The sequence below is a fragment of the Balaenoptera musculus genome, chromosome 7 (assembly GCF_009873245.2).
Source record: "Balaenoptera musculus isolate JJ_BM4_2016_0621 chromosome 7, mBalMus1.pri.v3, whole genome shotgun sequence".
Lineage (NCBI taxonomy): Eukaryota > Metazoa > Chordata > Mammalia > Artiodactyla > Balaenopteridae > Balaenoptera > Balaenoptera musculus.
In genome coordinates, this window is record NC_045791.1 from 47,715,693 (window position 1) to 47,741,705 (window position 26,013).

At 40.6% G+C, this 26,013-nt stretch overlaps 1 protein-coding gene across 3 annotated transcripts in view; it reads right to left on the reverse strand.

Annotated features, from left to right (window-relative positions):
* Positions 1–22,981, reverse strand: part of GALNT3 (polypeptide N-acetylgalactosaminyltransferase 3) — a 45,353-nt gene extending 22,372 nt beyond the window's left edge. Inside the window, exons 1-2 of one of the 3 annotated variants that reach the window (XM_036859096.1) lie at positions 22,449–22,981; positions 17,077–17,150 (exon numbers count right to left, since the gene is read on the reverse strand). The gene's annotated coding sequence lies outside the window, so the exon portion shown is untranslated. Of the gene's footprint in view, positions 1–17,076; positions 17,151–22,384 lie in introns of all 3 variants that reach the window. The other 2 variants (XM_036859098.1, XM_036859097.1) reach the window with 2 other exon arrangements.
* Between the last annotated feature and the right edge of the window lie 3,032 nt (positions 22,982–26,013).

Below are 26,013 nucleotides of genomic sequence, written 5' to 3' on the forward strand. Positions count from 1 at the left end.
TTTGGTTCCAACAGAGACCTCATTTATGATGTTTTGCCCATAAAAATGAGATTTCAATATTTCTGAGCTTTTGTTGCTTCAAGAGCCTCATGTAAGGATTAAAGTGACCTCTTAAGATTTTAACATCATTTTAAGATATAATGTAAGGAGTTTCGGACCACACAATTGTGGTTATATCATTTCCTACGTGTCAAATGTTGTGCTAGGCTATGGTTATGAAGGTACCTTAAAGGTAAGCTTCAAGGAGCAGAGGCCAGTATGAACGATGGCACTTCAACAGGCAACCACAAAGCTGCGTGATATGATGGAGACTATGAAAGCACATGGAGGATACGGAGAAATGTTAGGGAAAATTTCCCAGCAATGACACCATAGAGCAGAATCTTGACAGATAAGCAATTTTTAGGCTGGTGGACAAGAGAGAGGAGAGAGAGGGAATGGTAGACGCAAAGGCACACTGCAAGAAAAGATGTGGTCAATCCTTGGGTACAGCAGAAGTGGAGGGCACAGGCAGGAAAGGGCAGGAGCTGAGGCTGGAAGGTCAGTTAAAGACCAGCTCACACAGTGAATTTGGAATCTACCAATTTTGTCCTGAATGAATAGAATGGGACATACTGAATGATTTTAAGGAAGGATTGTAATCATATTTATGTTTTAGAAAAATCACAGGTTCCTCGGCCCCAGTAAAGGTAATGTATACCAAAGAGTTGAGGGGAGCAGGAAGGATGGAGAGGGCTGACTCAAGAGAGTCCAAGAAATGAGATCGAATAGGACTTGGTGAGAGAAAGAGAAGAATGGGAGGTGGATGGGTAGAGTGATGACATTGACAAAGGCAGGGAATATAGGAAGAAAGATTTGGGATGGGATGTTCAGTTTTGGTCATGACAAATTTAAGGTGCTGGTACGGTTTCCAAGGTGAGTTCCCATGAGCAAAAACATACATAGGACTGAAAATTAGGGAAAAGCTCTGTGCTAAAGATGAACTTTGACAGTCTTGGGGTACAAAAGAGTTCACCTACAGTATATAAAGTAAAAAGGCCAGAGAAACAGCTACAATTAAGGGTTAGGGGAGGAAAAAAGAGAAACTGGAAAGAAAGAGCAAAAGGAATGAGAAAACAAAACAAAGGAGAATCAAGGGAGAATAGATTGTCAGATAATGTATCCATGTCAAGTGGATACAATCTACATCTTACCCTTGAGAGATGTTAATTGTTTGACAGTGGTTGATCTTTAAAAGTAAACTTCAGGAGACCTGGTCCAATGGGCTTTAGTGCAAACCAGAAATGAACTTTGGCAGAGAATCCAATAGGCTAGTTGTAGTCATGCCCCCAAGATCCTAGGGCTTAGGATTCAGGACACTTTCAGACTAACGGGGCAACAATGATCTAAGAGGTTCCAGGGAGCTAAGGATGGCCAAAATGTTGAGTTTTCATAGGTTAATGGTTTCCCAACCTATGAAATACAACCTGATCACCTTTCTCTCTTCTAATGGCCTCATTAGTTCCACCCTTCTTTCTAATTCCCCATCCTACCCACAAATATGATTTCTGGCATAAAATATTCATGCTTGACAACAGATAAATAGATATAAATTAACCTTTGTTCATCCTCCTTTCTGTCTCTGAGACAACCATCAAAAATCCCCTTCTCCAGTGCTATTTAGTGATACTAAATTTCCTCAGTAGCCAGGATAAGCTAGATTAGGAATTTGAGAAGGAATGAGCTGGTCTCCTTAGAATGTTTTAACACAACATAGAACAGGAAAGAGTCCCAGGAAAGTATAGAGTAGAAGGAGATGACGGAACGAGAGCTTTCTCTTTTTTAAAAAAAATTAACTAATTTATTTATTTATTGGCTGCATTGGGTCTTCATTGCTGCGCGAGGGCTTTCTCTAGTTGCAGCAAGCTGGGGTTACTCTTCGTTGCGGTGTGTGGGCTTCTCATTGCGGTGGCTTCTCTTTGTTGCAGAGCACATGCTCTAGGGCACGCGGGCTTCAGTAGTTGTGGCTTGTGGGCTCTAGAGCGCAGGCTCAGTAGTTGTGGCTCATGGGCTTAGTTGCTCCACGGCTTGTGGGATCTTCCTGGACCAGGGATCTAACCCATGTTCCCTGCATTGGCAGGCAGATTCTTAACCACTGCGCCACCAGGGAAGCCCCAGAATGAGATCCTTCTACAGTAGTGATGGGTTTTCCAAAACATTTTATGCCAGAAATCATATCTGTGGGTAGGATGGGGAATTGGAAAGAAGGATTGAATTAATGAGGCCAGTGGAAGAGAGTTCTTTTTTAAGGATGCATTATAAACTAGAGGAGTTCATCAATAGGGTAATAATCCTACACTGTGTGCATGTTTATCTATTTAAGGGAGTCACTCAGTTAGGTTTTTTTTTTTTTAAGTCTGTTATTTATTTATTTATTTATTGTTTGTTTGTTTTTGGCTGTGTTGGGTCTTCGTTTCTGTGCGACGGCTTTCTCTAGTTGCGGCAAGCAGGGGCCACTATTCATCACGGTGCGCGGGCCTCTAACTATCGTGGCCTCTCTTGTTGCGGAGCACAGGCTCCAGATGCGCAGGCTCAGTAGTTGTGGCTCACGGGCCTAGTTGCTCTGCGGCATGTGGGATCTTCCCAGACCAGGGCTCGAACCCGTGTCCCCTGCATTGGCAGGCAGATTCTCAACCACTGTGCCACCAGGGAAGCTCTCAGTTAGGTTTTAGTATAGGATATCTCTAATGAGAGAGTCAAGACAAGCTCATAAAGGACATGAATAGTATCTCCCTTACTCATGGTTGTTTTTTTTGGCACTTACCACAATGTTGGTGACGTAATGGGTACCCAATAAATGTTTGTTGACTAGAAAAGGGATAAAAGAAGACCAAGATTTCATTTACTATCAGAAATAACAGAAATAGTTAACTTTTGTTAAATGTTGATTAGGTCCCTGATACTTTAACACTTACTACATAAGTTCTCTTTTAGTCTTTCCAACAATCTTGCAAAGTTTATGTTATTCCCATTTTACTGACAAACACTGAGAGCCAAATAGATTGAGTGGCTTGGCCAAGGTCATTCAGTTTAAGTGGAAGACCAGCATTTCCCCAACTGTATTCCAACTCAGGTCTGATGTAAAGTCCTGAGATTTTCACTGAAGTTGTCTGAAGTAAGGTCTTTATAAAGGAGTCAAGAATCGATGCTATAAATGTAAGGAAGTAAGGGGAAAACCTAGGAGAAAAAAACTACAGATAGCCTCACATCACCTCAAGTGAGGTTTTCTGGACAAATGAGTTAAAAAAAAAAAAACTATTTTCAGAGCATGTTTTTGGAAATAAAGATCGAGGAGGATGAGACTGTAGATTTTGACAATGGCAGGTTAAAAACTGAGACTGCTTAGTGGTAGAATCTACTAAAGTAGGAACATGATGCTTTGCTTTTTTCAGATTATTTCTAAGGGAATAATTTTCTTTTATTGATTGCTGATCAGTTGAAGATTCCAACATAGATCCCCCAGGGACTGTGTATGGCTTTTCTTTGCTGCTAATGTACAATATCAGCCTTCCATTAATGATAAATTACACTCAACATTAAGCATCTCCATCAGTGGTCTTCAACTCTGGATACACATGAACAGAAAGCTCTTTAAAACTGCAGTGCCTTAGGCCCCATCTCTACAGAATTCGATTTTATTTATTTTTATTATTTATTTATTCATTTATTTTTGACAATCGTGGCTTTTATTGAGAGGAAGGAACTCCAGCTGTTTGGATCACTATGTATTATTAAAAAGAGACTTCTTAAAACTTTTTTATAGCTTTACTGAAGTGTACATGATGCACAAGTTGTACACATTTAAAGTATATAATTATTTTTGTTGTTCTAGGGATGGGGCTTAGGCCCTGCTTTTGTTGTTATTTTCAACTCTCCATATAATTCTAAAGGGTGGCAAGGGTTAAGCATCACTCGTTCAGGTAACAGGACTTTGGGCAAAATTAGCACCTGATAAGAAAAGGACTGCATCTGGATCTAGAGACTGTCATACAGAGTGAAGTAAGTCAGAAAGAGAAAAACAAATATCGTATATTAACGCATGTATGTGAAACCTAGAAAGGTGCTACAGATGAACCGGTTTGCAGGGCAGAAATTGAGACACAGATGTAGAGAACAAACGTATGGACACCAAGGAGGGAAAGCAGTGGGGGGTGGGGGTGGTGGTGTGATGAATTGGGCGATTGGGATTGACATGTATATACTGATGTGTATAAAATGGATGACTAATAAGAAACTGCCGTATAAAAAGAAAATAAAAATTAAAAAAAGAAAGAAAAGGACTGCATCTAACCAAAGGCAACCACATTATTAATTTCTAATACTCCAAAGACAGGTTTTCAAAATAAACTCTTGATGTAAATTAAGCAAGTTATTTTGACACGGAGGGATAAGATAAAAAATCCAAAGCAAGAATGAACCAAGGATTCCTGAAAAGTCTAGGGGATTAACTGCTGATATAAATGAGGCATTGAGGTTATATTCCAAATTATGATGTTGTAAAATCATTTTTAAAATATTTTATTCCCATCATAAACATGGAAAAACTGAGACTCTGAACAATAAAAGACATAATCTGAATTAATTAATTAATGAGATAATCCTAATTAATTAACTAGGATTCTTTATTTCTATTCCTGGGAATAATACCATGTTCCTAGACCACACTACTTGCCAAACTTGAAGACCAATATAAAAACAGCAGAAAGAGAAAAACAAATACCATATGCTAACACATATATATGAATCTAAAAAAAAAATGGGCATGAAGAACCTAGGGGCAGGATGGGAATAAAGACACAGACCTACTAGAGAATGGACTTGAGGACAGGGGGAGGGGGAAGGGTAAGCTGGGACAAAGTGAGAGAGTGGCATGGACATATATACACTACCAAATGTAAAACCGATAGCTAGTGGGAAGCAGCCGCATAGCACAGGGAGATCAACTGGGTGCTTTGTGACCACCTAGAGGCGTGGGATAGGGAGGGTTGGAGGGAGGGAGACGCAAGGGGGAAGAGATATGGGGATATATGTATATGTATAGCTGATTCACTTTGTTATAAAGCAGAAACTAACACACCATTGTAAAGCAATTACACTCCAATAAAGATGTTAAAAAGAAGAAAAAAAACAGCCAGCGAAACAAAGCAAATCTCTCTAAAACCAACTTCTAATTGGATTATTAAGTTTGAGAATTAAAAGAAAAAACTCAGCACAACAGCAAGCTCAGGATATTTGCACATTAGAAATGTTGTATTTGCACATTAGAAATGATTAGCAGACAAAGGGTTTGTTCCTCTTGTACTCTTTCTAAAATCTTTAAACACACCTATCCAAAATGGTCAATTGCTAATTATAAAAGATCACATTCGCAGAAGAAGAGAAGGGAATACCATGAAATAGTTGTTTAAAACTAGAAAAAAAAATTAAAATTCGGAGATTTTCTAAATTCCAAATCCCTATAAATGTCTAATGTTAGAAAAAAATTAAAATTCAGAGAACTTCTGGTCTTAAAAAATATTAATCTATATCTTAGTATATATGTAGACATTACAAAAAGGCATTAATAATAAATAAAGATATCCACAAAATGATACTTTGAAAGGTTAAAACAATATGCACAATTCTAACAGTCTGTGGGACTGGGTTAAAATCAGTGAATTGTTCTCAGGAGTAAAAATATGCTTCCATCTGAACAGAAAAAAAACAAAATCTCATAAATTAAAATAATATAACTACAAAACTGTGCTTCCAGGTATCTGGACCATGGCTTCTTAAACTATGATGTGGCAATAAATCATCTGCGGATATTGTTTAAATGAAGATTCAGGTGGGAAAACATCAAGATAAGATCCATCATCCATCATTATAGTCATGATTGTCCCTTCACGTGAAAAAGCACACACTGCAAGATTAGTTGTTAGTTTAATTTTTAAATTCCACCTAAAAAAATCTTCTAAAGCAGTGAAACGTAGAACTTAATAACTGCACATGAGAGTAACATTTACTAAAATAAGCGGACAGTGGTTCTCTCCATTTCTTGTTTCTGTGTTTGTGACAATAAACCTTTACAACTCCAGGGATTTAAGGTCTGGTTCCAGTTGAATTTAATTGGCACAAAGCCTAATTGTTATGTGAGACTTGTTTACAACTTGAGTTAAAGCATGCTGTAAAGAGTTAAGAATAACTACACAAAGCAAGAAATTACAAAATTACACCCTCAAATCACAGTGTAGATTGTAGATTAACAAAAGTACACTACTGTGAATTAATACTCATTGGGTCTTTCCTATGTATTATCATCTGGATTTTCTAACTGAATTTAAAGACAAAACAAAACAAAACTTGCCCTGATAATAAACCCTTAAGTGCTTGGGCAGAAATTTTAAGTGCCCCTCATCTGCTGGTGAAAATGTTAGGGAATGGAGCAGTGGTAGGAAGTCATTTCTGTTTGTATTTATTGGTGGGATCAAATTTCATGGTGATTTGCTACTGTGGTTTGTTAGTTTTGATTATGTTTTAGTCCACGTTCACATCCTCGCCAACAATTCTGAGAGGAAGTAACTTCCGGATGTATGACAAGTGACAGACACTGATGCAAGGCAAACCGCATTGAGAAAGCCACACGCAGCAGACATACCTCAAAGATCCCAGCTAAAGATCGAGTAAAGCTGCTCTGGGTGGCTGGAAAATGCCACCAGCAGCCAACTAAATGCATGAAATTGTCATAAAGTAGGATGACTTTTGTCATAAAGTAGGACGACTTCTGAACCTAGGTATCTTCAGGTTATGAGACAAAAAACCTAGTGACAGATTTGACTTCCAGCAACTGTAAGGCACAGGTTAATAAGGAAAAGGGCATGGTCTGACATCCAACTTCTCGGCCACACCTGGTCAGATAAATATCTCCATTAACTTTATCTTAGGTGAAAGGCTGTAGACAGGATCTTGATTTGTGGACCAGACAATCTATCTTTACAGTTTGGAACAAACAAGTAATTACAGAGCTACACTTACCCATGGGGGTAACAGGGTAGGTGGGGAGGGAGGCTCACATACTATCTCCTGCCACATCTGCACCTATGAATGAATTTCACATAACACATAAAAGATATACTATATTATTTACAGCATACTAGAGGGTAGAGGAATTTTTCCTCTATTGGAGTGATTCCAGGGGTTCCACAGATTGTCCACTTAACTGATTTTTCCCCCAGGCAGAAGCACTGCATTTTGAAAGATCTGTCCGTCTAACTATTTACCTTGAAACATAGTTGATGGCTTTGGGATTAGCCATCCCCAAGAAACTACATAGTGATTTGAACAAGGAAAGTTTTATCTACTATTAAGAGAGCACTGGAGTAACAGGGCATTAGCTAGTAAGAGTTAACAGGAATGCTAAAGAACACAGGAGTGGTAGATGTAAGGGGCAACCGCCACCTCTAAGGCTGAGATGAAGACCCAAGGAAGAACCATCCCCTCTTGAGGGCTGAGATCCAGAGATCTTAATGGAGATGGCAGAGCACTGGCTCCCGGATGGTGGAAGAGTCACAGAGATGCCTCACTGGTGATACTCCCTCTGGATCCTGGAAGAAGCCATTCAGAGAGAGGTGTCAAACCCTGGAACTTGCTAGGTGCTGAGGAAAACTGCTGGCTGCTGATGGAGTTGAAAAGCTGTCCTCTGTAGGAGTCTAGTGCACTTTCATGTGCATCTTGGGCCAGTGTAGCTCCAGGCTGGTACCTGAGATAAAAGCTGGGCAGTGGGCTCCCTAGACACCCAGTGCTGTGGGGTTCCCAGTGCGTACATGCGTAGGGCTAAAGAAAGTGTATGGGGAGCGGTGACCTCAGCTGGGAATAGGTCCATGATGTCTGTGGCTCCAGCCAGTACACAAGTCAATCTCTGGAGAAAGTGCAGGGGGCAAGAAGGTGCCAACTCCAGAGAAAGCTGTGCCATGCAGTTACCTAGCACTGGAGAAAACCATGTGGGGCAGTAGAGGAAAAGTATGCCCAGCAAGAACCTGGCTAGTGAGCCACCCTGAAACCAGGAAGAGAAGCTCCTTCTACCTTCAGTGTCCCTCCAGTGTCCTCTACTGAAAAGGCTCAGGAGAAATATTTACAGGGCCCAGCTCCATCATTACAAGCAGGCAAACAGAATGACTTTGGAGCTGAGAGAAAATAAATTGATAAGCAGCACAGTCTGCCCTTTTGATGACTCAGCCTCTCTGCCACACATCCGAACTCCTGGACAATAACAACGTAATTGTTATTTACTATCTCCTGCCACATCTACACCTATGAATGAATTTATATTCCACCTAACAAGATGCAAGCATCCTTCTCACCAGTGAAGGGGAGACCTCAAAATGAGGAGACACAGAGCGCCAACAGCCATTGTATGCATTGTTGTGACTATGTGAATTACTTCTCAAATTCTGTCACAGTCCCACCTAATATTCTGTCACCTAAAGACTAAACTGTAACCTCTAACAACTTCTATGTAATATTTTTTTAAAAAGAAAATGGGGGGACTTCCCTGGTGGTCCAGTGGTTAAGAATCCGCCTGCCAATGCAGGGGACATGGGTTTGAGCCCTGGTCCGGGAAGATCCCACGTGTCACGGGGCAACTAAGCCCGTGCGCCACAACTTCTGAGTCCGCGCTCTAGAGCCCGCGAACTGCAACTACTGAAGCCTGCGCGCCTAGAGCACGTGCTCGCAACAAGAGAAGCCACCTCAATGAGAAGCCTGTGCACCGCAACAAAGAGTAGCCCCTGCTCGCCACAACTAGAGAAAGCCTGCGTGCAGCAACAAAGACCCAGTGCAGCCAAAAAAAAGAAAGAAAATGGGAAGAAAAGAATAAAATTAGTAGCATATACAAATAAACACATACATATAAAAAGCAAAGGAAAAATGTGCAAAGCTACTACAATCCTCATTTATCTAATTGGCCACAAGGCCGTAACTGATATCTATGTCTTCTTTCTTCCACTACGCATTCTGAATTTACCCTGTCCTCAGGCATTCCATGCTGTTGACGTTGGCAGAAAAGGCAAATCCATATCCAGAATATTTGTCTATTTTAATGAGGAAAAATCTGCTCTCTCAATGATGGAAAATGTCATATAATCAACCTGCCACCCAGTGGCTGGCTGGTGCCTGTAGGCACTCAATGTTGGCTTCTCATTGACTAGGAGGAACTCAGCAGTAGTGCTAGCAAGGTCAACTTTAGAAAGAAGAAGTCCACGTTGCTTAACCCATGCACACATAGCCTCCATTTCTGCCACCATGGCCACTATTCGTGGGCTCCCTGAATAAGTATTGGAGTGGCCGGGAGAAAGGCTGACTGACATCCACAGAGTGTGTAATTTTGCCCACTTGATTATTAAGAGCAGTAGATGTCTTATGGTAGGCATTAAGATGGGACATGAATTTCTTCAGGGTCTACTCTTTTTGAAAGGTCCATTCTCATACCTCTTCCTCAAAATTCCTTGTCACCAATCTTCCAACCCTGTTCCTCCCAAGTCCCTGACCATACAGTCAAACCATTAGGAACTGCCCATGGCCCATTATATATCTTTACTTCTGGCCCTCTCTCATTCCAGATATTTTATACAAATCATATCTACTATTCAAAATTCTGCTGACTGGGAGAATTTTCCTTCACTGTCCTTCACGATTACTCATGAGTAGGGCTATACTGTTGCAGCTGTCCACTCTTGAATGGTACCAGCATGACCTGTAGACTCCTCTGTAAACCAGGCTTGAGGTTTTTCTTCTTCTATCAACGAGACTAAGGAAATCCTCAAGAGGCCAAAGGCATGGGTTGGAGGAAAAGAGGCAATACAACAGAAGTTGCTATCAAAGGAGTCTGAGTCATTTGCTCGTACGACTTACTTGTACTTTCCAGAACTGCCCAAGCTCTGTCTCTTACATACTACTGGGGCCCAGGGCAGGCCTCCCCCAAAATATGCCTCAATGGCATACATCCGATGCAAGAAGGACACTTTGACCTTCCTGTCTCCCAGAAAGCAGGAAATAAATCTCTCATGTGAACAGCGCACTCCCTGCATCTGGAGGTAGAAGGACACCTTTATCGCCAGAGACAGGGAATTTGAGGCCAAGAAGCCTGTATTTAAAAAAAAAAACAAACACTCTGTTACTTCTTTAATTTACTACTCCAAGCCCAAACTCTGTTTAGATTCTTCACTAACTAAGCACCCAAAGCCTAAGTTTCTTTGTCCTGTCAATTCCTCACAAATTTATTGTTTGTCTAAAAAGTATAAAAGCTGCCTGCTCTGGCCACTTCTTAGGTCCCATTTGCTATGAGAACTCCATGCACACGAATTAAAATGTGTTTCTTTTATTCCTGTTAATATCTCTCGTGTCAGTTTTATTATTAGTCCAGCCACAGAACTCAAGAGGAGTAGAGGGGGATATTTCCCCCTCCCCAACAATACCATGTCCACTTGTTGGCAGACTGCTGCTGGGCATGGCCAACCTTGTGGCCAGGTAGGTCAGACAACACCCAGTTAATGATGAGAAGCCCGGTCCACATGATAAACTGACACCCCATGGTCACGTATTCAGGATCTACCTGGTAGCAAGCCAAAAGCAGTTTGTCAAAGGGTGAATAGTTAGCTGAAGAAGTCAGAGATTTTCTTCAATATCTCAGAGATCTGCATTGTGATTCTGCTATTGGTTCTTGCCAGAGGCTCTGTGCAGCCTCACTATTTGCTACAGACACTTAGAGAATCATTGAATCTGCTATATCTTAAAGCCAAATTGGTAGCACAGCAGGTACTGTGTCCTGGACTTGCTGCACAGCCTTCTCTTGCTCTGATCATCATTCAAAACTAGCAGCCCTATGGGTTACTCTGTAGATAGGTTGAAGGGGCATGTTCAAATGTAGTATATGTCACCTCCTAAATCCAGAAGGGCCTTTTGAGCATAGGGACCACCGAATATCCAGAAATGTTACTGAAGTGCTCTTGAATTTTTGTGGGGCTGGATTATTACCCTTTGGTTCTCATATGCTTTACTAAGACATCTAAAGTACTTGCTACTTTCTGCTCATTGGAGACAATCAACATGATATCATCAGTAGTAGACCAGTGTGATGTTTTGTGGAATGTTGGGATGATTAAGATTTCTAGAACAGAAGAACTAACTAACTAACTAACCCTGAGGCAAAACTGTGACAATATATGGTTGGCCCTGCTAAATAAAAGCAAATTGCTTTTAAAGAGGGGATATATGTATACGTGTAACTGATTCACTTTTTGTTGTACAGCAGAAACTAACACAACATTGTAAAGCAACTATACTCCAATAATAATTAATTTTAAAAAAAGGCAAATTGCTTTTGGTAGTCCTGGTAAATCCATGAAGTCAATAGCCGCACACCAAAAGCCAGGGGCTGTGTTGACTTGATCAAGTAAAGACATTGTATCTGGGTCAGCAACTACAGTTGATCCTTGGACAACATGGTTTTGAACTACATGAGTCCACTTACACGTGTATTTTTTCAATAGTAAATACTACAGTATTACGTGATGTGAGTTTGGTTGAATCTGCAGATGCAGAACTGCCAATACAGAGAGGAACTACATAGTTGGAGGGCCGACTATAAATTATATTCAGATTTTCAACTGCTCGGAGGGTTGGTGCCCCTAATCCCCACATTGTTCAAAGGTCAGCTGTATAGTATTTGGAATCAGCCAATGATTAGATTTATGATAGTCCAGTCATTCTCTAAGATCCATCCAACTTCTACACAGGCCAAATAAGTGAGGTAAATGGAGACATGACAAACATCACAAGTCTTATTTCAAATCTCTGATGGTAGCATTAATCTCATCAATTCCCTCCAGGATATGGCATTACTTCTGATCTATTGCCTTAGAAGGGAGAAGTTCTAAGGTCTTCCACTTAGCTCTCCTTCCACAATGGTCCTAGATCCATGATTTAGAGAGCAAATATAGGGATTCTGCCAGTTATCTTGTATGTCTATTCCAATCATACTTTAAGGAACTGGGGAAATAAGCACAGAGTGGATCTTCTGACCGCCTGGGCACACTGTGAGTCAGGCTTGAGCTAAAACTCCATCTATTCCTTGGCCACTCTAAGTCCCCATTTTGACTGGTGGACCACAAGGATATTTTGGGTCCTCAGGAATAAAGTATGAAAGGTCTGATTATTTCCTTTTCCCCAAAGTGCAATCTAACAAATGGCTACAGGTCCCTTTGAGGAAGGCTTAACGGAGGGTTTATGGTGTATGCTTGAGGCAGTGATGCAGTGTTCTTCCTCAAGGGCAACAGGCCTCCACTTCAATCAAATGGCTCTGGATCTGTGAACTGACTTGGGTTTGGAAACTGGATGAAAGGTCATGACTCTCAACTGTGGCAACTAAAGTCAACTTTTTTGCTACCAGACCTAGACTTTTTCCTGTTATATACACAAAGTGACACTGGAGACTGCCATCTATTTCATTCATTACCTGCCACGAGAAGTCTGCTGATGAATTTACCTTAGACTTTACCCACAGAACCATCTGTGGGCCAATGCCTTCTGATTACACCTATGTCCCTGCTTTCCATTATTGTACAGGTAACCTACTTCATCTGTGTTAGTTAAGTGCTGCCACTTGGTTTCTGCTACTATGGGATCCCACCATCTCCACTGAAATCAGGGAGCCAATCTCAATGGGCTACCAAGGAGAGCAGCTACAGAATTTTTTCACCAATACAGGGGCTCCCTCATTGTTTTTTCTCAATACTTTAATGAAGGAAGTGTGTACTGGGCCTTGTCATGGAATATAGTTGGAAGATGGGTGTGCAAGTTGCATACAATAAATCCAGTCAAACATTCCTTCTTTGAAGGAGTCCCAAAACTCACTAGTAGTAGACAATGTCTGTCCACTTATTCTCCTTTTGAGGCCTCATAGCATTAAGGGATAGGGGAGCAGGGGAGTAAGATTGCTTGCTCAAATTGCTATCACTTTGCATTCACCTTTCTATAGGTTTATGCACAGCTCATTGAGTAAATGCTCATTCTCCACCTCTCAACTTGCATTCCCCTCTAGAAAGTGTCAGCAAACTTTCTGTAAAGAGCCAAATAGTAAATATTTTTTGCTCTGTGGGCCATATGGTCTCTATTGCAACTGCTCAACTCTATTTTTGTGGTGCAAAAGCAGCTATAGACAATACATAAATGAAAAGGCATAGCTGGTTCTAATAAAATTTTGTTTACAAAAACAGGTGGTAGACTGAATTTGGCCCAAGGGCTGTAGTTGCCAATCCCCCAGTCTAGAAATTCAAAAAGACTCCCATCTCAACATTTATGTATTTCCCTTACTTATCCCTTCTCCATTAGCTGCCACATCCCCAGATGTAAAAGAACAAAATATATTCTCCACAAATCCATAACATTATTTTTTTTATTTATGCACAAAAGCAATGTCTGCCTTTAAGATTAGGGTAGACATGCGCCTAATTTGAAGCACACAATATCCCGCCACTGATCCAGTTACCATCTGAAATTTCTGCATTACCCACTCCTCATGGTTAAAGTATGAAAAGACCCTTTTAATATATGTTTCAGTTGGAAATAAACCAATGTCAGGCTAAACTTTAATTTTTCTTTCAACAGCCGGCCTCAAGTAGGATAATTTTCATCAGGACCATACCTAGACAATTACCACACACTGAGGCCTATGAGACACATGCTGAATGCCAAGCTCCACATAGGGAAGGGAGGGGTACCTAATTCTGTGGGATTTGTACTTAATTCTTTAGGCAAAGAGGAGAGGCCTTAATGGATTTTAAGCAGGGTGATGACCTAATCAGAACTGAAATTTAGAATGATTGTTCTTGAAGCTGTGCTGAATATGGATTTTTTTTCCTGGGGGGAGGGAGGGTGGGAAGACCAGAGAGGAGGCTAGAGGCGATTAGGAAACTATTAAGAGCAATCCAGGTGAGAGACGAGTAGAAGGGGTGTGGAGGCTTGGGATAGGATTCGGAAGGTAGAGTTAGCTGAACTCAACAAATAAATCAATGTGGAGGCTGGGAATGCTGTTAAATTATAAAGTGTGTTAAATATGGGTTCTTGACTTGTTGAAAAAGACCAGCTAATGACATGCTCTCTACTCTGGATTATCTGCAGAGGTAGACCTGGAGCTAAAATAATGGAGCAAGAAGCCATGAACACCAAAGGAGGTGATGACAAAGTTCAAAAAGATGGGTCATTTCTGAAAAAACAAAGGTCATGGTCAAAAGCTCAAAGACAACAATCTGCATTAGAAACCCTCTCTGCACTATTAATTGTCCTCCAGAAGGGCCCACTTACTACCAGGTGTTCTTTTACCCTTTACTCATATCCCATTTGACGCAGAATTATCAAACATGCAAGGTCTCACACTACTCCAGTCTCCGTCAAGGTATCAATCAGGTATGAGAATAACTTCTAGAAATTTATCCCACTGATATGCTAGTACTCAAGTGAAATGACAACGTGTAAGCTTGCACATTAAAGCACTTTTTGTTAACATCAAAAGGTTGAAACAGCCTACAACTCTACCAAAAGGGAACTAGATAAATAAATTATGATAGAGTCCTATGATGGAATAGTATGCCAAGTTAAAAACAAGGAAGCAACTTTATATGCTGATATGGTGTTAATTCCATAATAATTAAATTTAAAAAAGCAAGATTTATTTGCATTTCAAAAACAGAGAAAATATATACATATTGTTTTTGTTAAAAAAAAAAAAAAAAAGCATTGGTTGCCTCCAGAGAGGAAAACGGCGTATCAGAGGGCAACAGCAAAAGGAAAAGGGCTACTGGGGGCGGTGGGGGTGGGGGGGTTCCATACACATTAGGGAGTAAATAAACACCAGAAGTCAACGTATCTAAGAAATACGAACTCCGTCAGAAATGTCAGCAAAGAAAAATCCCAAACAATTGCTGTGGAACAGGACTAGAAAGCAATAGTCCAAATAGAAACAAGAAGACACAGAGCTCCAGGAAGGGATCCATAAATCTGATAGGTCTGATTATGTGGAAAAATCTTACTGAGAAAGGGTTGGATTATATAGAAATAGAAATTCATATATGGAAAAACTAAGCACATTCTTTTTTCTTAAGTGAGTTTATTATTAACTCCACGATTTTAAAAAATTCTACAAGTAAGGAACCATGTTCATAATACACGTGCTTGGCTCAGCAGTGAACAAGATTTACACAATAATAAATACATACTAAAATGCAAACAAAATGTGAGAATTATATTGCGACATCTATTGGGAAGTCAAGAAAGGGAGGGCAAGGGGTATGTGTGTGAAAAAGCTTAATATTTATCTACCATAATGGATAGTCAGTAGGTAATGTCAAATATTGATACATTAAGAAATAGCAGTATAAGCATATTATTTCAAAAGGTAAATATGGAAAGAAACATCTAAAAGAGGTGAAAGTGGTTGCCTTTACGTAGCAGGACTGGGGGAGATGAGGGTTGAGTGGATTTCTGTTGCTGTTGTAAAATGGTTAATAGTCTTACTTAATTTTATTTACATATAAGTCAGGGGGAAGTACAGGATTTGGAATGAGACTGCTTAGATTTAAATCTTGGCTCTGACATTTCACTAGCCTTGTAGATAGAGGCAAATTACTTACTCTTTCAATTTTCCTATCTCTAAAGTAGGGGGAAAATAATATGCACCTCATAGAGCAACTTTGAAAATTAAATGATTAATTCATGTAAGTTGCTTAAAATATGCCTGGCACATAACTGCTCAGTAGTAAAACAGTAACTAAGGACTAATACTTCTTAAGACAATAAATATTAACTACTGTTACTTGATAAAAATATAAAGGTGTTAATAACTAAAATATTTTTTAAACATATGAGCCACATATTAAAGTCTGCTCCTTTTGTGAGGAAACTTTTTTTTTTTTTTAAGTTAATACTCCCAGGTACTAAGTAGGACTTTATTTCTTTAGGCTACAATCTTCACTTTAATCCATAGTTGGAAGGGGGAGAAGACCCATGAAAAATTCCAGTCATAGTAAGAGCTTAAATTGGAATCTGAAGATAAATTTTAGTTAGATTGGCCAAAATGGGAGGGAAGAGAGTTCCAGGCAGGGAGAATGACGCTTACAGAGACCTAGAGGCAGGAGGAACTTGGCAATTAAAAAAAAGGCTAATAGAACTAGAACAGAGAGTGATGATGTGAGAGGTGTGCTCTGGGCAGGAACTAAATCATGCCAGGCCTTTAGGCCACGTTAAGGAGTTTGACTTACCCTGTTAAGCAGGGGGTAACAAGACCAAATATTTTGAGAAGATCCCTCTGGGTGCAGTGTGAAGAATCAATTAGAAAGAAGTTCAGATAGGCAACAGGGAGGACCTTGCCAAAGTCCAGGCAAAAGATGATGATAGTGCTAGGAACAGAGAAAAGTAAATGGATTTGAGAAATATTAATTAAGAGGTAAAGCTGACAGAACTTGGAGAAGGGAGACTCCTAGGAAGGAATCGTTTGCCTTTTTTTTTTTTTGGTCTAGTCTAATTAAATTATATTCTTCAGGTAAAAGCTGACCTCCTAAACTTCTCACCAATACTAATGTACTCAATTGTAGAATATTTGCAAACAAAAGCTGTAAGACATTTCAATCACAAAGTTAACTTTTCACTTCTAAATGGTAAAACCCAGATCTTGGAACAGAGGCACAAAAATAACATCACAAAGGAATGAGATGGAAATAACAGCAACCTAAATTAAATAGCCTAATTAATTAAGTACCGTGAAACAAGTCTCCTACTTCCCAGTTTCTGCAGTTGCTGCCCATAAAAAAGGCAAATATGCTGCTGCCCAATGCCTCTCCCCTTCCTGTGCCACTTTTACTCTAATATTTTTACTCTACAATAGTCTTAGAGGAAAGAGAAATTTTACATGCTCCGCAAATAATCTACAAGTTGTGTGTGTGTACACAGGTGAAAAAGCAGACTGTATTATATCACATATGTAAGTCACATGATAAAAGGATACCTCACCCAGCTCAGGTGTATATGGAGGAACGTTGGTTGGGCTGTGCAGTGTCCTCAATGAGGTGAGACCTCAGTTGACTCTTAAGAACCGGAAAAAATTATAAAGATAAGAGGAAAGGAGCTCTCAGCGGTGGAGAGTAACAACAACAACAATAGAAAAAAACAATGAAATCTGTTGCTGGAATAAAAAATTTTGGTTTACGGAGTATAAATCCGCAGTTAAACAAGGGTCATATACTGTGGGACCATTTTAAGGGCCATAGGTTCTCTATCCTGTGAGCTATGAAAAGTCACTACATGACTTGAAGCAGAGGAGAGAGAAGTTCAGGTTTACATTTTTAAAGAGATCCATCACCTCAGGGGTTCTGCTGAGGATGGATTTAAGCTTAACACTATCCACTGAGATATCAGGTAGCAGGTGACTGTGGTACCAAAGTCAAAAGTTGATGAAACCCTGAACTAAGGCAGTAGAAGTAGGAGAGGAATTTGTGAAAATAGGTAGAAAACCTTGAGCAGACCCGGTGATCTGATAGTTGTGGAAGTTAAGAAAAGAGTAGGGCTTCCCTGGTGGCGCAGTGGTTAAGAATCCGCCTGCCAATGCAGGGGACACGGGTTCGAGCCCTGGTCTGGGAAGATCCCACATGCCACAGAGCAACTAAGCCCGTGTGCCACAACTACTGAGCCTGCATGCCACAACTACTGAAGCCCATGCGCCTAGAGCCTGAGCTCCACAACAAGAGGAGCCACTGCAATGAGAAGCCCGATCGCCACAACTAGACAAAGCCCGCGTGCAGCAACGAAGACCCAATGCAGCCAAAAATAAATAAATAAATAAATAATTAAAAAAAAAAAAAAAGAAAAGAGTAAAAAATGACCTCTGGATTTCTGGCATGACACCTGGATGGTAGTACAGATCCATTACCCATTCTCCAACATCCCAGGAGCCTGATGTGTTTCAAAATTCAGAATATTTTGGATGTTAGAAAGGAGATATGGTTTACACACCCAATATAACAGTGTACCCCCCAGCAGGGCCTGGGACGGTACCATGTAATCAAACACAGAACTATTTCTGCAGCAAGACACATCCTCCAAGCAGAGTAGATGATAAATAGCTTCCTGACAGTTCTCTCAGGTTTTACAGCAAACGCATTCAAGTTTTGCTGAAAAATGAGTTAACCAAAAAAATTTTTGCTATCAGAGATTTTTTGGTTTTGGAATTGTGGATAAGAAATGGTAAATGTACTAATACTCATAAATAAAATACAGGAAGTAAAACATTGTTTTTTGTTGTTGTTGTTGCTGTTTTGATGGGATAAAGTTTCTGGTTTACACATGTAAAATCTCAGGTAATTATGACATCTTAAAGATGTCCAGCAGGCAATGGGATAGATGAGATGAGCAAACTAGTTTGGGCAGTTTGAAACAATTATAGGGAAAAAAGTGTAGCTGGGAAAATCATCTCTATTTAGTGCCAAAAAATATGAGCCCAACCCAGAGAATGACCGAAGGAGACTTCATCGAATTTCCAGTAGTCACTAATGACCTAGAATTCAGAGTCCTACTTGTCTCTGCTTTGCCATAAGTTAATGCACTTTGGTCTTTTGCCTTTCCTGGCATTGATTTGAATTCATTGTTGCTATTGGCAGTATATTAATTGTGTTAAGATTACCCAAATCATATAAAACTAATTATTCTGATACTAACTAGATGCATAATTAGATAGGTGATTGGAAATACTTCCTTCTCAATCAGATTTTATAATCATAAAAGATCTGGCATACCAAATGTATTTTTACACTTTATGGACCAGAAAATTGAATATGTCTGAAGATGATTTGGGCATTGATCATTTCCAAAATATTAAATACATCAATATTTGCTTTTGGAGAAAAATTCCTTTTACCAGGAATCTGAAGGCATGTTAAAATTAAAAGCTTCTATGGAAGGCTTAATCATCCAATCAGAGCTTCCAAGCCTACATCCCTACAGGTCCTAGGGATCTAATGTCTTAATTTCTCAATCTTTTTTGGGGGGTGAGTGGTATGATTCCCACAATATGTCTCATATTTGTTTCATAGTGAAAGAAAAATATATATTAACAGACTACAAACCAAGTAATAAACTTGCCTGTTTAATGATTTTTTTCAGACTCCACCCAGCATTATAACTCAGCCATAAAATTTAGAACTTATAATAGAGCTGGACAGAATTCTTTTTCTCTCTCAAACTTTCACTTGATAATATTTGGTATTATCAAGATTATACCTGGTAACTTCAAAATCCCTTCAGAAAAACCTTTTCAGTTTTTCCTATCCCCAAACATACTATAATATGCTGAGAACCCATTTAAGATACAATAATGTACAATAAGATTTCACACAGTTCTTAATGTTTGAGAGTTTTAGTCTAGCACCAGATCCTAGAGTCTCAAGCCCTCCAATAAATGTTTAATAAGGATTATAGTATATTTTTAAAAGTACAGTTTGATTTTCTATCCTGTGAATGCATGGGTGTGTGTGTGTGTGTAAGACACAGTAAACTGGCAGAAAAATCAGCCTTAAAAAAAATGTAAATTCAATAGGATACCGCTATTTTTATTGCAGGTTCCAGCCCATTGTGGCCAGAAAATCGATGAAAATCAATGTAGTGTTTTAAGACCAACGTTTTTTAAAAGTAAATAATAGAGAACATCCATGCTGTAGGATTAAGTATTGTTTTGTAAACCTCGTTTCATTTATATACACACATACTTGAGTGTATTGTGTTGAGGAATAGAATGCATTTCTGAGGACTGCAGTCCAAAAAAAAAAAAAGTTTAAAAAACACTGATGTTAAGGAAGTGTGCTTGCCAACCAAAAATCTAGAGTGTTGCAAATGGAAGGATGACCCTGGGTTGCTGCCTCATAAAATATATTTTAAGCCAATATAATAAAAGATCAGAAGACTAAATTATGTTGTCGGAGTTGACTCAAAAAAATTAACTGTGGCTCTGAAATACCAAGAAAGGATTAAAAATCTCAGTCCACATGGCATCTTCTATACACATGTGATCCATGGTGACAGGTGAAGAATGATGGCCTCACTCAATCTCCCTGGAGTCAGGCATCATCTGGACAAGTAGAAATTAAGGTAAATCAGAGCTGGACAAAGAACAATTGACTATTCTGTAATTACAAAGGCCTTACAAACTATATGAAAGACAACAAGGTAAACATCTTATGATAAATGAGAATGTAGGTGGTGAAAAGTACAGATAACATGAGTCATGAGTCAAGCCACTCAAATAATAATGCCATGTCTACCACTAAGTTGCTGGGTGAACTGAAGTTAGAATATCTCTCTCAGCTTCAGTTTATCGCAAACTGGATGGGTTGACTAGATATCCAAAGTGAGAAGGGGATCCTAAGAAGGCTAGGGCTAGAAGAGATTCCTGATTTAAGTCCTCATTATCTTAATCTAGGGAAGTATTATTTTTCCTATTTTACAGATAGTTTAACTGAGACACCCTGTTACTCTAGCTAACGCAAGTATGTTTTACATTTCTCCCTAAAATTAAGGGTAATCTAATAACATCTGGCCCAATAATCAGTGAAGATTAAATTAATACCCTACACTCAGAGAGCAATACCTACATCTAATTTTTAAATAGTATTTAGCACATATATCTCTCCGTATGGAGACAAGATTAAGAGGACAGGTGAGGCTCTTTTCAGAAAAACAGAAAGCACTGGTTAAAGGTATCCTAAATAATTATGTCCTATTGTGCTGCGGTTGACTTTTTAACTTTGATTGCACCTTTAAAAAAAACAACTATATGTGTTTCCTAAGGCATTTTACGTTAAGTGTGCAATTTAAAATATATTTTTAAAAATTAGCAAAGGTAGTACTAAACAAATATAGGCAGTGAGATTGCCATTTATTATTAAAATTTCTATGTAAAAATGTTAGTTAAAGCAATGCAAAAAGAAAGATGCTTGGTACAAGCTCTTCAGAATGTTTTAACTAATATGTATGCTAGACTTCAGATATTAAAAGTTAAGTTGAAAGAAGTCTATTTGTAGGGTATGACTTTAACCTCATGTATTTTAGACACAAACTCAAAGAAAAATATACAGTAAAAGAAGCAACAGATTTTCCCACAACCAGAAATCCTCAAACAAATGATTTTTTTAACAATACAATTTGAATTTAAGTGTCTTCATTATGTGGTATAACTTTTACAGCAAGTTATGTTCACTTAATAAGGTTTTCTGAAAACCAGAAAAATTGGTAGCTCCATGGAGTTCTAAAAACAGAAATAGTTATTTGATAAATTTGAAGTGAGGTGTTTGGATGAATATTTGAGAGAGAAGGAAGTGCTTTGCTGGGCTTTGAAAGAAAAGGAAATAAAGTCTAAGGTAAGCACCAGTTTCACCCTCAATTCTTAGGCTTCAGAAAAGCCTAATTAGGCAGGGAAAGGAATTTGGGCCTGGCACACCCAGGTTCAGACGTGGCAGGTTTCTGAAACAAAGTTTTTTTGAACCTTTGACTCATATGCCACAGGCAGACCAAAGCCGCGATAGGCAGGGCGTTTAGTCAACAGGTCCTTCAACGAGATGGTGTGCGGTTGGTGAGTGGCAGTTAGATTTCCTCCTGCCACGAAGAAAATAACTTCTCGATCAAACCGGAAAGTGGGCGCAGCTCTGTCTTAGGGAGCGCACCCGGAAAAGTACAGAGACCAGAAAAAAAAAAGAGAGAGAGAGAGAGAAGGATGTCCGCGTCCCGACCGCAGAGCGCCTTCCAAACCACTCGGAAACCATTTGAACGACTCGGGCGGCCGCGGTTTCCAGCCTAGGACGGTCTGGGGTCCGGCTGGGAAAGTTGCCTGGCCAAGCCGTGCCCTTCTCGCCGCGGGCTCGCCCCTCCGGCCGCCGCACCGGGGCGGCAGGAGACCAGCAACGTGTGAGCCCGAGAGGAAGCCCGCAGCCTCGCGCCCGGCCCTGCCCCTCCCACCCCCCACCCCCCACCCCCACCTCGGCCACCCTCGCAGGGACCAGCTCGGGGCCCCCAGGACTTCGGCCCGGGTCCGGCTCTTCTGAAGCCTCCTTACAGAGACCGACAGGGGGCACTAAGAGTGACAGGCAGGACAGGGCAACCCCCGGAGCGCCACCTCCTCCCCGGTCTCGGGAGTCCCTTTCGGCTTCTCCCGAGGGGCAACTGAAACATCGCTCTCGAGACCATCTCCAACCGGCCACCGGGACCTTCCCTGTCTCTCCGCCACGTGAGCCTCCGCGTCTGTCCGACACCCCTCCCCCGACACACACACACACACCTCCGACGCTGCCCAGGGGCAACGGGTCCCCCGCCCCGACCAGAGCGCCGGCCCGCCGAGTTACCTGGCGGGTGGGCAGGGCAAGGCGGCGGGAAGCGGCGGCCGGGCGGGCGCTGGACGTGGGCCGGGCGCCAGGTGCAGGTGGCGGCGGCGGCTCCGGTGTCTGTCGCTACAGTTGCCGATTAGTCCAGCTCCTCCTCCGCCGCCGCCTCCTGCCTTCCCGCTGGGCCTCCGGCGTTGCCAGGGAGAGGCCGAACCGAGGCTCGGCTTCCTCTCGGAGTCTCCCAGGTGAGCTCCAGCCTGCGACGTCGGCAGGGGCGAGGCCCCCGTCCCGCGCCTGCGCGCCGGCCTCCCGCCCCGCCCAAGCCCTACCTGAGCGCTCCAGGTGAGGACCGAGGACCGCGCGCGGGGCAAGGGCGCCGTCCCGGGCCGGGCGCGGCCGCTGCGCGGCTCCTCTCTCCGCGGGAGGCGAGGCTGGTTCTCGGCGCGAGGCGAGCCTCAGCCCGTCTGCCCCGGGGAGTCCTGCGCTGACCTGGTGGTAGGGGTCACCTTGTAACCAGAACACGGTCTGGGTCCTTAGGGAACCAGAGGGTCTAGATTTCCTTCACACACACTTTCCTTCCTCTGCGTTTTGCCAAAATGAAGGGGTGCGCTGCCCGGAGATCCGGGGGCCCCGTGCCTCCGAGGACCACCTCATGACGGCAGCAGTGGTTGGCTCGTAGGGTTTCCACGAGCAGGGTTCAGCAGCGTCTGTCACCACTTAGGTTCGTGAGCTATTGGGTGAGCCTCCTTCCCATGCAGTCTTGATTTCATCACTTGACTCACTTCAGCGCAGCTAGTGGTTTCCGTTTCTGCAAGCGCGCGCTCTGGTAGGGGCGCCTCACGTCCAAAGGAGGAGCCTCCCTCTTCCAAAGAAGAGCCTCTGGTATTTGGCAGAGCCTCGCGAATTTGGGGGGCACCACCCCTTCCTGAGTTGCTATCGAAAGGCAAACCAATTCCCAGATGAGAGGGAAAGCAGCGACAATAGAGAAAAACCCGCGGTCCTTGTTTGAAAAGACACTGTGGTTTCCTAGAGAGGGCTTGCTTCTCCTGCTGGTGTGCTTAAACCCAACATCTATTGGGAAGGTGAGAACGCAGACTCTAGGGAGATGGTGGGGTTTGCCGTTGTTTCTAAGACAAAAAAAAATTTAATTCCTTTCTGTTTGTCTTCCTTCTGCTGTTCTGAACAAACATTGACACACCCGGAACCAGGACTTAAAATGACCTTTCTACTTTCCTATGAACTTATTAATTTATTTGGCTCTATCTTCAATGTTCACAGGAATATAAATACGAAAAGAGCTGCAAATGTTTTAGTGGCATGCTTAATTACATGTTGGCAGATTTTCCATAAAGTTTGCCTGTGGCCTTCCTCCTGTATTTTGACACATACTCTTATGGTTCCCATTTATTGGTATATTAGTGTTATGTGTGACCTAAAGTTAAGGTCTGGAAATACTGGTTAGTACAGTATCAACAGGTGTAGCTTTAGGACTCAGCTAGTCTGACATTGGTTTTAGCATCCACAGTACTATTTTATATTACACTCATGAATTGGATTTAAAACTTGAGTTAGTTGTTTGTTTTGTATATTATGGTTACTTTGCAAGCATCAAGGAACTATTATATGTTTATGACATTTTAATATCAGTACTTACCTGCAATTTTTAAGCTCTCCCTCTCTTCCCCCCAAAAGTTCAGGAGCTACTTATGTGCATTACCATACCAACTGGATAATATTTGTCCGTAGAGCCGTAGCTAAAAACACTACCTAAATTCCACACCACCCTCCTCTTTCTTAAAAAAATTCTGCCACTTTCTTTGTTGTTTGCTTTTAAATGGAGATTAGAGTGTTAGTCTTTGGGAAATTTGGGAGAAATCCTAAATGTATAACCAAGGAGTATCTGTATCTCTTGTTTTGTATTACTCATCCCTAAATGAAGCAGGAGCCAAAGCCTATCGCATTTTTGATGTCCCACCAAGCAAAGAGCCAGAATTTTCACTGACAGAGCAGAACAGAGCAGAAGAATATAGAATAGCAATCTGGAATCCAAGGACTGAAATGCATTGACAGCAAGACTAGTAAAGCCAAATAATAACTGAAACGAGAAGCTAGGGGAGACCTATAAAAAGAGAGAACAAGCAAATAGGACCAAAATGCTGCATGAGTGAAAAAAAAAAACAGGAAAAATATAAAAATCAGAAATTACTAAAAATTGACTGTCAGTTTTATGATGAAGACAGATAATTTAAATAAGGAAAACAATATTTCTGTGTCTGGCATACCTATTAGCGTTACGTGTACTATTTCATTTCATTCTGAAAGCGAAGTCTTAAAATTAATGAAAGTTATTTACTTAATAATAAAATTAAAATGCTGCAGGCCCAGAGAAAAATATTGTCATGCTGAAATGTTTAATGTACTAAATGCAATCAGTTGAAAGTATCATCCTATTCAAAATTATGGAATAAAGAACTTGTTTTATAAAGGGGAAATTAGTATTTCATCATAAAATAAAACCCAGGAGACTTAGTGTAGACATGCTTCTCAGAAACAAGCTTATTTTAATACTACATGCTTGGCATAAAATGGCAGTTAAGATAGAAAACCATACAGATTTTATACAGGAAGGAAAACAGACATTCTCTCTCCCCCCGGCCCCCCGCAGGAAAACACACACACACACACACACACACACACACACACAGAGGACTAACCACAAATGCTCGTTTATATGGGTTTAAAATAATACTCACTGTTTAATCATTTCTGTTAACATGTAAATTAATGCCAAGACCAGTATCTGACACTTAGTAGGTAGTCAATAAATATTTGTTAAATGAATAAATAGATCCATTAAATACCATGAAAAAACCAATAATGCAGAGTGTCTTGAGCAGAGTACAAGTCTAATGCTTTAAACAATATGGAGAAATAATCCGGGCAAGTAAGAGTAATGGACTAGGAATCTGAGGGACAAGCTTCTAATAACAGTAGTTACCAGTTATCATATACTTATGTTTCATAAGGCGCTATGCAAAGAAACTTAACACTCCTATGAGTTACTTCTGGGCTTACATTTTCTCTTCCACAAAATAAGATAATGGTATAATGTGATTGCCAATTCCTTTACACACTGATTCATGTAAATGCCATGATAATTGTCAGGGGAAAAAAAAAAACCTCTAGATAAAGGAATAGCAATGGAAAACAAATATGAGGATATGTAAATTACTTAACTAAGATTGAAATTTTAATTCAAAAAATTATAATATATAATGTAACTAGTGAAATTGTTCAGATTCACTAAGTCCAACTTTAAATGTTTTGGATTTGTTAATTGTTTAATTTATGGTTACCCAGGGTTTAGCAACTTTAGTTTGAAACGTACTGCCTGATTTAAATTTTAAAAACAATTTTGCCTTATGTGGGAACTGGAGTCTCCAGTTCAGGATCTCAAAGTCAAATTGAGAGTTTTGGCTCAAAGACTAAACAGATTGAAATAATTTCTACTAAAAGAATTGAAAGGCTATTGATTTAAAAGGAGAATGATGCTGGTATCATAATGAAGAGCCACAAATATGTGGGT